General features: G+C 35.3%; 2 long non-coding RNA genes across 2 annotated transcripts; one reads left to right on the forward strand and one right to left on the reverse strand.

The window, feature by feature from the left end:
• Nucleotides 1-9,221: 9,221 nt before the first annotated feature.
• Nucleotides 9,222-10,075, reverse strand: LOC311090118. Its single transcript, XR_014607838.1, has 2 exons — nucleotides 10,036-10,075; nucleotides 9,222-9,547 (listed from the first exon to the last, which is right to left on the reverse strand). It is a non-coding gene; the product is annotated as an uncharacterized lncRNA (long non-coding RNA).
• Nucleotides 10,076-10,652: 577 nt separating this feature from the next.
• LOC311089783 lies at nucleotides 10,653-11,908 on the forward strand. The gene is made up of 3 exons (XR_014607755.1): nucleotides 10,653-10,749; nucleotides 11,246-11,320; nucleotides 11,589-11,908. It is a non-coding gene; the product is annotated as an uncharacterized lncRNA (long non-coding RNA).
• Nucleotides 11,909-12,491: the final 583 nt, after the last annotated feature.

Here is a 12,491-nt window from a genome sequence, read left to right on the forward strand (position 1 = left end):
AGGATACAGTTTTTATTATTGCTTGACACAAATTTCAAGATTTCAATTCCATTCTTGTGATTTGATTCCGATTTTGATTCAATATTGACTAATTTGGATACATGTTTATTTTAAATTTTATTTTAAAAAATAATCTCACCTAAAGCTGTAAACATAGAGGGCCCAATCTGCTGGTATTATTAAAGGTTAAAAATAACATTAAATTAAATATAATGCAGTTTTTGTTATAATAACAATTATTTAATGACATAAGTAAAAATATAATAAATATGTAATACAATGCTCAGCAAAATCTCCTCTCTAGCTATTTTTTTCTATTCAATTAACATGCTTTGGTCGTTAAATGGCTTTCCTGAGGTAAATGTAACGTTATGTGACATAATTGTTCTCCTGCTGTTATATTGACCTCTTTCCGTGGTTGAAAAACACTAATTGGTCGATATTATGTATACTTTAGGTAAGTTGTACTGCATCTTTAAATAAAAAAGTAACAGGTGATCGGTTCACGTGCACTTGAACTGAGGCGCTCAGCGATCTGTCACGTCACATTTACAAGCGCCAAACGTATTTTTGTCTGAATTTCGTAATAAAATTGACGGAATCTAAGAGCTGAGAATTAGTTTAGTATTAAAAGTACCTCTTTGCTCCACAATTTTTCTGTGCGTGAGAAAATGGATGTGTGGCGTGAGAGCGTGTGAAAAGTGTCAATTGCGTGAGTCTCACGCTCAATGCGTGAGAGTTGGCAGCCCTGAGTTTGTCAAGATTAGTTTAGGTTTAGTATAGAATACTAATGTTTTCAATGTGGCTTTTGGGCCTACCAGTCAGCCAGTGAGACAAAACAAGGGTTAGCATGGCTTTAGCATTTAGCATTAGCATTTTAGCATTCGCCTTGAGCGCAGCATGGCTTTAGCATTTAGCGTAGCCTTGAGCGTTTTGAAAGCAACATGGACAATAGCATTTAGCATTATCCTTGATATTTGAGTTTTAGCCTGTAAATCATATCATCCTGTTTTCCCAAAATTTTTCCTTTCATAAACAATGTATCGATCTGCCTTTTTATTTATAAAATCACGTGTTTTCCGATCGTTTACACACTTAGATTTTTCTTTCTCTGTTTTCTGTTAGTTTGCTCATTTTTTTCACGTGTTGCTGGTTTTAACAATGGCCGGAAAACATGCGGCTGATTTAAAAACTTTTTAGGCTTTACTTTTTCAGCTCTTCATCGAGTTATTAATTATTTGGAAGATGTTATTCTTAGTTTAGGTTTTGCTTCCTGTTGCTTAGGCAAAACAAGGAGATCTTTAAAATCGAATCATTCTTCATCTGGCTGCTGCATCAAACATTCCTTCAACACTTCTAAAAATGCAAAGAAAATTGACTTACCACAACCGCAGAAGAAAGAGAAGATGTTCTCAACCTCTTGTTGATTTTAAAATCCCAATACTTGCTGGAAAGGACATTTCTCGTGAAACTGTTTTGATCTGTTTTGAGATCACGTCGCGAGGTCACCATTTTGTAAGGCCCGCTATATTGGCCCAGTTGCCGGTTCGCCAATACACGGGGAAGGTATCACGTGTTCTGTCCTCACTCGTGCAAAATATTGGTTGGTTAAATTTACGATACATTTAGTTATGTATTCTCTCGTTAATTCATCTGACTTCACTCCATAAACGAAAGATTTTAATAATATCTGTGCCTCACTAAAAGTGAGCGAATGTTTGACTATTCCTTTTAACCATTAAATGAACAATGTCAAAATCAGTTAGAATAATCACATAACAATTTAATATTTCAGATATCAGAGATCAATTCCTCAATCAATTCAAATATCTAAAACATGATTATACAATGGTTACACCAAAGAATCTTACCCAGCTTGTACCTGAGAGAGAGAGAGAGAGAGAGAGAGAGAGAGAGAGAGAGAGACCATCTGCGTCCACCAGAGAAGAAGAGCCCCCGAGAGCCAGAGCACACCTTCCTTTATCCCCTTGACCAGGTGACATGGGGATGGGGGAGGCCACCCTCAAAATGGCTTCTTATTCAACAAAAAGGGGGGGTGACATTATCTGGACCAGTTTTCTCTAAACTTCTATAAACCTTATTACCTTTTATTTTATCTATCTGGATATGAGATATCTGTACCACTCACTTTGAGACATTTCAAATGACACCAAAAACATAACAGTCAATGATAAACATTCACATTAAACCATATTCTTGTGTGAGTTCTTAGTAGTTTGCGGGAGTGAGGTCGTATGGGGGAGGTCAAATGGTAATTAGCCCTTTGTCTCAGACCAGGGCCTCAACCAGTATTTTCAGTCTTACAAAGCGAAAACAATGGTGTCAATAATCATTCAATACTTGGATAAATACTTGTACTTCTAACAAAGGTTGACAACAAACATCAAATAAGCCAGTGTTTTAAACACACCATATATAGTTAGGTAAATTTTATTTCTGTGTCATGCTAAACATTTGGCCCATCCCACATTCCCACACCACAAACATTTTCCGGTCACATATACAAATCATTCGGAGAAATACATGAATACAAATATATACATACACATATACACAGCATACAAACAAATCCTCATCTACAGATCATCTCGATAAAGAGCTTTTTTCCTCTTCTCCCAGGCTTTCTCAAGATAATTGGCTAATTTATGTTTCACATGTGAACAGCCAGCTCAGTCTTTGAGCATCATCCATATTTACCAAATCAATCTCTGATTTTATCTTACAAAACAAAAAAAACAAAAAAAATCACGCTGTTCACAATAATTAGAAGTATATAATATTTCTTACTTTCACTTGACATGGGGTAAGCACTCCTTGAGAGTCTGGTGCCAGCTATTTCAAAATGTAAAGATTTGTAAAATGCAAATTCAATTTTGGATAGGACAACCCCATGGCTGGAAAAGACCATTAACACACATACCCTCACTTCTGTGCTCTCTCCCGAATGCAGCGGTCAAGAGGCAAGACAACATTAGGAAATTCTGTTAATGAAAACAAAACACACACAAACTTAAATAAGAGGGTAGTTAAATAAAAATAGAAAACAATATTGTTTTATTTTAACTACTTTGTGGATTTAGCAAATATTTAGACTTCTTGTAATCCTATTGTACACAGTCAACTATTGTAGCCATATAATAATCATTCACATTGACTAAATCCAAGGTAGCAAACCCTGGTCCTCGAGAGCCACTCTCCTGCTTGTTTCCAATCTGCCCTCCTTCCTGCTGACTAATAATGGATCAGGTTTGCTGTCAGTCAGAAGCTGGGAGGGCAGGAATAGTTGGAAAACAAGCAGGGCAGTGGCTCTGGAGGACCAGGGTTGGCTACACCTGGTCTACATATTTTAAATTGTGAAGTGATAAGACTGCTGTTCAAATATACACTTCACAGTGTAATACTGCATTAGTTACTATAAAATTAGCTGGCTGTACTTTAGCTTTTTCTTGAGCAATGACAGACATTATAGGCTCTATATTTGTAACTGTAAGAACAATTATTTAGAAAAATGTATGTTTGCATTTAAGGTATATTGTGTATAAAATAAGATGCAAATCGCAAAGTTCTCACATAAAATGGGGTGTCCTCTGGGACTGGGATGATAATGCAGAATTTGGAACTGGAGACAATACAAACAAATGGGTGAAAAATATTTAAGGTAAGAAAGGACACTTTAATCAATAAACACCATAACTATATGGTTAAAAAAACAAACAACAAAACACACCTTTATGAAGGACATTAAACAAGAAACAAATGCAATGTCTCTTTGGTTCTGTCAGATGGCCTGGAGAAGGATTCCTGAATTCTACATCTGACAGATGGCTGTTCGTTATGTGACCCTGAAAGAAAAATTGCAACTTAATGTAATTTTGTCAAGTACAACAAACAAAATCACGTTTTAAAAATTTCACTTAAGTGATTACAAAATTGGTAATCTTAGAAGTATGGTTAGAGAGCAACTTTGTAACAGAGCAAACCTGAGCCATTGACTGACTTAATATAGAGAGCACATAAACTGCCCTCCAAGTGACAATAATACACTCACAATACATTCCAAATATGATCAAAAACTGAAGATTCGTTCTTTGCATACAGACAGGATTTATATTCATTATGCAAAAAGGCACAGCCATAAAGCATTACTTAAGTATTTAAAGCTGAGGCCATAGGTGAGGAATCAGGTAAAGTTAGTCTCCTTCCTGATACTTGCCTATTTTCATTGTGCATTAACCTCACCTGCACAAATAGTTAATTGTATGGTAGTGTAAGATATAAACACAGTAAAACACAGTAAATCACAGAAACGTTTTGGGATATTATGTTAACAGTTATGCAAAACACCTCCTGACTCATGAAATATCCGAAATGGTCCGAACTAATAAACGGTCCGTAAGCACAAACGAGTAGCGCAGTTTCGTTCCGCTTTCATTTTTTTTTTTTTTTTTTTTTACCATTCGCTGCTGGGCAAATGTTGCGGTCGCGCCAGCGCGACCTATAACAAAATTTGGTCTCACCGGCAGAAAAAAATTAGCCTGGTTCTACCAGACTCTCGTACATTTAATTTGTACAGAGAGTCTGGCCCCTCTCCATTGACAAGCGTTAACTTAATTGAAGGCGGGATAGCCTCCTCTGTTGAAGCAGAGAATGTCTAATGTTACATTTATAATACAAAATGTACTTACCCAACAGCAGATTTTTAGTAATTCGTCAACTTTTTGTAATTCGCCAACACAACAATGCACCCTCAAATCCTGCTCGCCTCGTGGTTGTAGAAAAACGGGAACATGGCTGCGTTATCGCTTTATCGCGAGATAATCATTTTGGGGATTTTGCAATATCGCGAGATTTGCAACATCTCAGTGGCACAGTTTTGACGTGTAAAGCACGTCAGTGTACGTCTTTTCAGAACCTCTTAAAAACTACTTGGGGCACTTAAATTAATTATTGCAGTATCAACCAAGGTGTAAGCATAATTGCTTTTTCATAAGCATTTTTCATAATAATTATTTCATAAGGATTTCATAGAGGGTCATGATGGACTATAAATGCACGTGTAAAGGACGTCACCTACTGGACGTCCACTTAAAACGACTAAAATGCAGTGCTTTGCAATCACTTAACCACACTGGGCATTTGTGATTATAATTTATTTAAACAAGATAAAGTAAATATATTTACTTTGTATACAAATCGTGTATTTCATGAAGATAATTCCTGTTTTTTTCTGTCTTACTTGACTACACGTGTAAAGGACGTCAGTGGACGTCTATTCACAGCCTAACTAGATGTGTAAAAGACGTCAGTGGACGTCTTCACAACCTCTTAAAAACTACCTGGGCAATTAAATTAATTATTGCAGTATTAACCATGCAAGGATTAAGCACAGCTTTTGCATATTTCACAAGGATTTCATAGAGGGTCATGATGGACTATAAATGCACGTGTAAAAGACGTCGCCAGGTGACGTCCTCTCACCCGATACACTATTGAACTGTATACACTTAGCTAAAAGTCAAAATAACAATTATACATGCAACCCCAGAGAACTGTAGACATGTACAAATGTATCTGAATGCATTTTTAGGAAATGTTCTGTGTTACATATTTTTACCGATTTATGCCGTCCTACCGCGACTAGGGACACGACGTTGCCGTCGGACCAATGTTTGCTGGGTATAGAAGCACATTTTCCCATTGCACTTCGGTAAACTTTCCGAAAAGGGCCTTTTGATGCTGCTTTATCCACCTCATTAGTGGCAATCAGATTTAAGATGTGTGCAGCACACCTTTGATGAGGAGGAAGAAAAAAATGCTCTTCATCTCCCTGCATTTCAAGAACTGCAACCATGTTTAGCAATCGTATTACATCATCCAGGTCATCTGCAGCTACGTCCTCAGATGTTTCAAATTCTCGGAAAGCTTTTATAAAGTTACTGCCATTAACGGTGACAGTAGCCCTCCCTTTCATGTATTTCACACATTTTTGCGGCAAGGACATCAAAAGTGTGCCGCCCTTTAATTCGTGCACAGGCCAATGCAGCAGACCTTCTCTCCAGAGTGTTTTCTTCAATCCAGTGGCATGTCATGCCTAAGAAACTGCTGTTATGTGCAATCCACAAGTCTGCTGTTGTGCAGACATTTGATACATTCACAAGTGTTTCTGTCAAGCTATTTTTCATTACCGCAAACTCCTTCTCAATGTTCTGGACAAGCGTCTTTCTGCACATCACAGTTTTTCCTCCACTGAGTCCCTCCACAAGTTTTTTTAAACGAAGGCTGCTCAACCAATGAGAATGGCTTAACATCATCAATTACAAAGTCAAGAATTAGTTTGTTAATTGTACTCTGAGCTGTCCTTTGTCCAAATTCCAGCTTTGCCTGTTTGTATGGAGGATGCAAGGCCCCTTGCCCAGGATCAGATGTGCTAGGTTGTGTAGTCATCTCAGCTAGCTTCTTCGGCCAAATGATGTGGATGCTTCCAATGAAAAACAAAATGAATTTGAAAAAAGTAGTTGTAGACTTTTTAATTTTATGCTTGGATTTTAAAGAAAGAAAGAAAGAAAGAAAGAGAAGGGAAGGGGGGTAAATGTAAATAAATTACATTTTTAAATGTATTTTTAATCCTTTCTTCCCAATTTCTGGAAGTTTTTAAATGTTCCAATCTTTTGAATGGCTCTCAACAATAAACATATTTTAAAAATCTGATAATTTCTCTATTGCAATATTATTATCGCTGTTGTTGTTATCCTTAGAGCTTAAAAATATAAAAGTGACATCAGATCATAATCAAACTGAACAAGCTCGGATCAAACATTTCTGTTCATGTTTGTTCTGCTTTAATTTTAATGTTTAGCATGTTGGTTAGTTTTAAAACCTATTAAAACTAAGCAATCATGTCTCATTTCCACAACTTGGGAACACACAGCCCTGAATATATATTTATGTAAAGGGCTATACAGACATCTAGTGGCTACAGTATAGTATTACATATTATTTTGTTTTATTTTTAACTAACACATAAGAAAAAAATTCAAACACAACATTTAAAAATTCTACACAATCTACATATTATTTTATTTTAAAATAGGCCTACATGTTGACTAATGCCGTGATCTTTCTTAATTTGCCTGAATGAACTTGGCAGTAGCACCTCACTGCAGTACACGAGATCCAGGGGCAGAGTTGGATCCAGATCTAAGGGGTGGAGATTGGCAGAGGCGGACAGAGTACACAGCTACATTACTTGAGTAAAAGTACAGATACCCCTTGCTAAATTTTACTCAAAAAGTACTACAGTCAGATGTCTACTTAAGTAAAAGTACTAAAGTAGCCTACTTGTTTTTAAAAGTACTTGAGTATCAAGAGTAGGCTACAAGAGTACATTTTCTAAATATTGCATTACCACTGCCACAGTGCTTACATTGGTAAACACAGCAAACACTTGAAGCGAAAACTATCATTAACTTGTTCAGAAAATCTTGAACAAGTACAGGGCTGCCAACTTTTGAGTTTAGCTTGGAGTGAGATTTTCTTTTGGTGGGGTATGCAAAACAAATATTGCATCACAATAAGTGTAATTGTGATTGTCAAAACATTTGGTAACTAAATAGAATTTTATGAAGTTTAGTGACAACATGTTACAATGTTTACATTGTACAATGACTAGTAGGATACAGTTTTTATTATTGCTTGACAAAAATTTAAGATTTCAATTCCATTCTTGTGATTTGATTCCGATTTTGATTCAATATTGACTAATTTGGATACATGTTTATTTTAAATTTTATTTAAAAAAAAAAAACTCACCTAATGCTGTAAACATAGAGGGCCAAATCTGCTGGTATTATTAAAGGTTAAAAATAACAAATTAAATTAAATATAATGCTGTTTTTGTTATAATAACAATTATTTAATGACATAAGTAAAAATATAATAAACATGTAATATAGTGCTCAGCAAAATCTCCTCTCTAGATATTTTTTCTATTCAGTTAACATGCTATGGTCGTTAAATGGCTTTCCTGAGGTAAATGTAACGTTATGTGACATAATTGTTCTCCTGCTGTTATATTGACCTCTTTCCATGGTTGAAAAACACTAATTGGTCGATATTATGTATACATGTACTTTCGGTAAGTTGTACTGCATCTTTAAATAAAAGAGTAACAGATGATCGGTTAACGTGCACTTGAACTGAGGCGCTCAGCGATCTGTCACGTCACATTTACAAGCGCCAAACGTATTTTTGTATGAATTTCGTAATAAAATTGACGGAATCTAAGAGCTGAGAATTAGTTTAATATTAAAAGTACCCCTTTGCTCCGCAATTTTTCTGTGCGTGAGAAAATGGATGTGTGGCGTGAGAGCGTGTGAAAAGTGTCAATTGCGTGAGTCTCACGCTCAATGCGTGAGAGTTGGCAGCCCTGCAAGTATCTTAACTATCATAAAAATTTGTTCAGAAAAACTTGTGCTGCGTTCAAAACCGCATAGCCTACTTCCCTACTATTTAGTATGGGAAAAAGAGTAGGCGAGCGAAAAAGTATGTACGAATCCAAAAGAGTAGGCGAGAATTACCTGGGTGACGTACTAATTATCGCGAGATTCGGACTTAAGTGCGTTCGAATATGCCTACCCAGCCGGCATTTCAACGTTGATTCAACGTTGAATCAACGTCAGGGACCAAGGTTGAATCAACGTTGGATTATGATTCGATTTTGCAAAACGATTCAACGTTGAAATCGTGACGTTGTTTCACCGTTGATTTCGTGACGTTGTTTCACCGTTGATTCCGTGACGTTGTTTCACCGTCTTGCAGCAACGTTGAGGTTGAATTGATTTTGCAAAACGAAACAACGTTGAAAAATAATACCTTATATCTTATTTTTCAACATTGAATAAACTATAGATTGAGTTTCCTGTTCACTGTACTCTCTGAAGACATTACATTTGTACAGAAAATCAAAGCAACTGTAATTATGTAACTTGCTATGCATAATTTGCAATACTACCCTAGACACAGTATCTAATGGGAAAATTGTACATTCAATTACAAACTAGTTTGCAGTTGGAACATGAGTCATGACAATGCTGACTGAATTTGTGATTAACTGTCCATACTGTACAATAAAAAATGTTAACTGTTAAATGACTGGCGGCAATGGCTTAATTAAACACATTAAATAATGAGTTAACACATGCTCAAGATTGTAAAAAGTTTTATTCTGAAAAAACAAGTCTAAAAATACAAAAAAGAAAAACATCTCAAACTTTAAATTGCAGCGTTTTCAAAGTAATGTTAAAAACCTGTAGAAGTAAACATCTAAATGGAATATTTAAAGACAGTTTTTGTTCAATTACAGTAACCCTTAAATTAAACATTTAATATTTAAAGTGTAAAAAAAAAAGTTTTTAAATTCTCAATAAAATGTGACAGCCTTGTGCAGTGCTCCGACAGAGTCCCAGCTCGAGGTCCATTCCGATGCCATCACTTCCTCTTCACTTCGTGCCCGCTGTCTGCTACTATCCTATAAATAAAAGCAAAAACACTGAATACAAAATAAATCATGTATAAGATTTTCACTTTACAGTTCAATTTGTCGGGTAGAAAACAAAGTATACAACACTATCCATTCTAAAACACTTATTTTAATGTATTCAGATGTACATTTACACAAGAAATTCTTCAGAGCCCCAAGGTGGAATTGTAAAAAAATTACTATTACTCCATGTGTCAGTTACGGTTACTATAATCATAAGGTCATGATTTCATCCTTAAACCAGATGAAGAAATCAACAAATTGTGGTGTTGAGCTGAGAGGGTTGAGGTCTGCTGTTCTTTTTATCTTTCAATGCAGGTTTATATTGTTTCAACAATTATATATTTCTGATAATATTTGTGGAGAACATTACACTGTTTTAATTCAGAATCCTAACCATACATTGTACTAATTAAAAGTAATTTATTAAATCAAGTAAAATAAAATAAAAACACAAAAGGCCAATGAATCTGTACCAGAAGTGATAGTGCAATGTAGCAGCTAAAGAATAATCCACTGCTCTCTTGAGGGTGAAACTATTGTTAATAATGATAATAATTGTATTTTAACATACATTGAAGAGCTGTTATGATAAAAAGTAATTAAATGCTAATTAATTATCATAATAATATGTTAAAAGGCAGATATTTTTGTAGTATGTTGTCGAAAACATTACGTTGTTTCAACATACAGATCTTGTAAAAATTTAAACGTTGATTTTATAAGTGTTTTTGTTAACCTTTTTCAACCATTTAGCATTAAAAGTTATTTCAACGTTGTTTCAACGTTGAAATAACAACTGACATTATTCAACCATATTTCAACGTTGATTTAGAAGCGTTTTGTTAACCTTTTTCAACCATTTAGCATTAAACGTTATTTCAACGTTGTTTCAACGTTAAAACAACAACTGACATTATTTCAACCATTTTTCAACGTTGAAGGTCGGTCATGTGCCGGCTGGGTACTTTCCTACTATATAGTAGGCGAAAACAGTACGTGAAGGAAGCAGTACGTTCGAAACATCAGTATTCATAAAAGAGTAGGCGAGAAGTTCCCGGATGGCTTACTGCTTCAGGCCAGATTTTCAAGTGCTCGACCGATGGATACTCTTCTATCCCAGGAGGCCACGCGAGAGGATACGTCATTATCAAACATCGCAGAGATCAGCGACGCGGGTGCTTTCAAATGTGAGTAAACACGGTTCCTTTTGTTAAAATTGCATGTGTTGAACTACTGTAGAGTAAACTGTTGAATTGTTGAAGGTGTAAAGACGTTACACAGTATAGTATAGTTGTGATTTTGCTGTAAAAACACGTTTTATTATGTATAACGTTAGCTAACAGGGGAGCTCCAGTAAGGACACGTAAGTTACGTCTCTAAAGTGGATTTACATAAACCATATACATCTTAAAGATGCTTATTTTAAATGTCTATTTACATCTGACAGGAAAATCTTGAAATATCACAACATGAAATAGACATCTGAGTGATGAATGTGTGCTATTATGTAGAACAAATCTATAAATTAATTAAACATAAGTTATCTTTTTTATTTGTCCATTAGTAGTTGATAAATTGAGGAACATTTATGTTGGATAAAAAGTTAAAACAACCTCAACATGTAAATGTAGTGTTTAGTTCATAAATTACAGAGGTTTTGTGAATCTTGTCTGGATGTTTCAGGGTCAGATGAACAGATGTGTGTTTATCCAGTGGAGAGTGGCTCATGAAGCTGAATGCTGCCATCAAAGGCTTTGAGTGAGTATACTACAGAAATTAATAACAACAACTATTTAAATATTAAGTTGTAGTTTATTTTAATTATTGTAATTTCAAACAGAGCTATACAGCACCTTTCTGATTCTTGATTTCTGTGCATTTGCTGCAGATCTTTTGTGGTGGAGCAGGACCTACAAGGAAAGATGATGTGAAAAAAAGTGTTTTTTTCTTATAAATAATACTGAAATCAAATGACATTGTGCGGTTGAAATTACTGCTTTTGTGTTATGTTTGTGCATTTTTGTAGGATCTGAAATGTCAGCAGGCTGGTGTGAGCACTGAGGATGAGGAGCCCAGAGCTGAATCCTGGAGATGGTGCCATGGATGAGTCCCTCCATCACTCCACCTGCCCTTACGAGTCCCTCCATCACTCCACCTGCCCTTACGAGTCCCTCCATCACTCCACCTGCCTTTATTGCCTCAGATTGTGAAGCACAACACATCACGCAACAACCTCAGGCACGAAGGCATGGCTCACCTCTGGCGGTCAGCTGATTCATCAGAATAAAGCTGCAGAATGGGAACCGCTGTATTGAGATGGCAGAAGGATGTGGGGTTCAGCGCCTGTAGCCTACATACATGATTGTAGTTTGAATAAAGCTTTGTTTTATGTGTTGACTTGTATATGCATTTGTTTATTGTATGATGGTGACTTTTATTCATTCTTTTACTAATTTATTAATATTTCTCATTGTTGTCAGTAAATACAATATAATTATTTAATTAATGCTTTATTTAATTGTTTGAAAGAAAATGTAGATATGTTCATTATATACACATCTAGAGTGTATTCAATCATGCATAGCTATGTCATATGACACATTACATTTTGTTTTATTGAATTATATCATTTTCAGTAAAAAATAATATAATTAAGTATTGGTCAGCATTTATTATTGTTATTATTGTATGTTTTGGAGTGGGATAGCAATGCAATTCATTCTGAGGTAATATTAATGTTTAATATTAATGATACTTAAATTTTTCGAGTATAAAATCAAGAGTTTTCTCCAAAGGCGAATCTTCACACAGCAGCCCTTTGTGCAGACATTACAAACGCTGAGGAAAACCATTCTAGGTAGGGCTGTCGAGTTACTGATGTTATGAGGTGTGTGTATATATATATATATATATATATATATATATTATG

The sequence above is a fragment of the Abramis brama genome, assembly GCF_963993115.1.
Source record: "Abramis brama genome assembly, chromosome: 9".
Lineage (NCBI taxonomy): Eukaryota > Metazoa > Chordata > Actinopteri > Cypriniformes > Leuciscidae > Abramis > Abramis brama.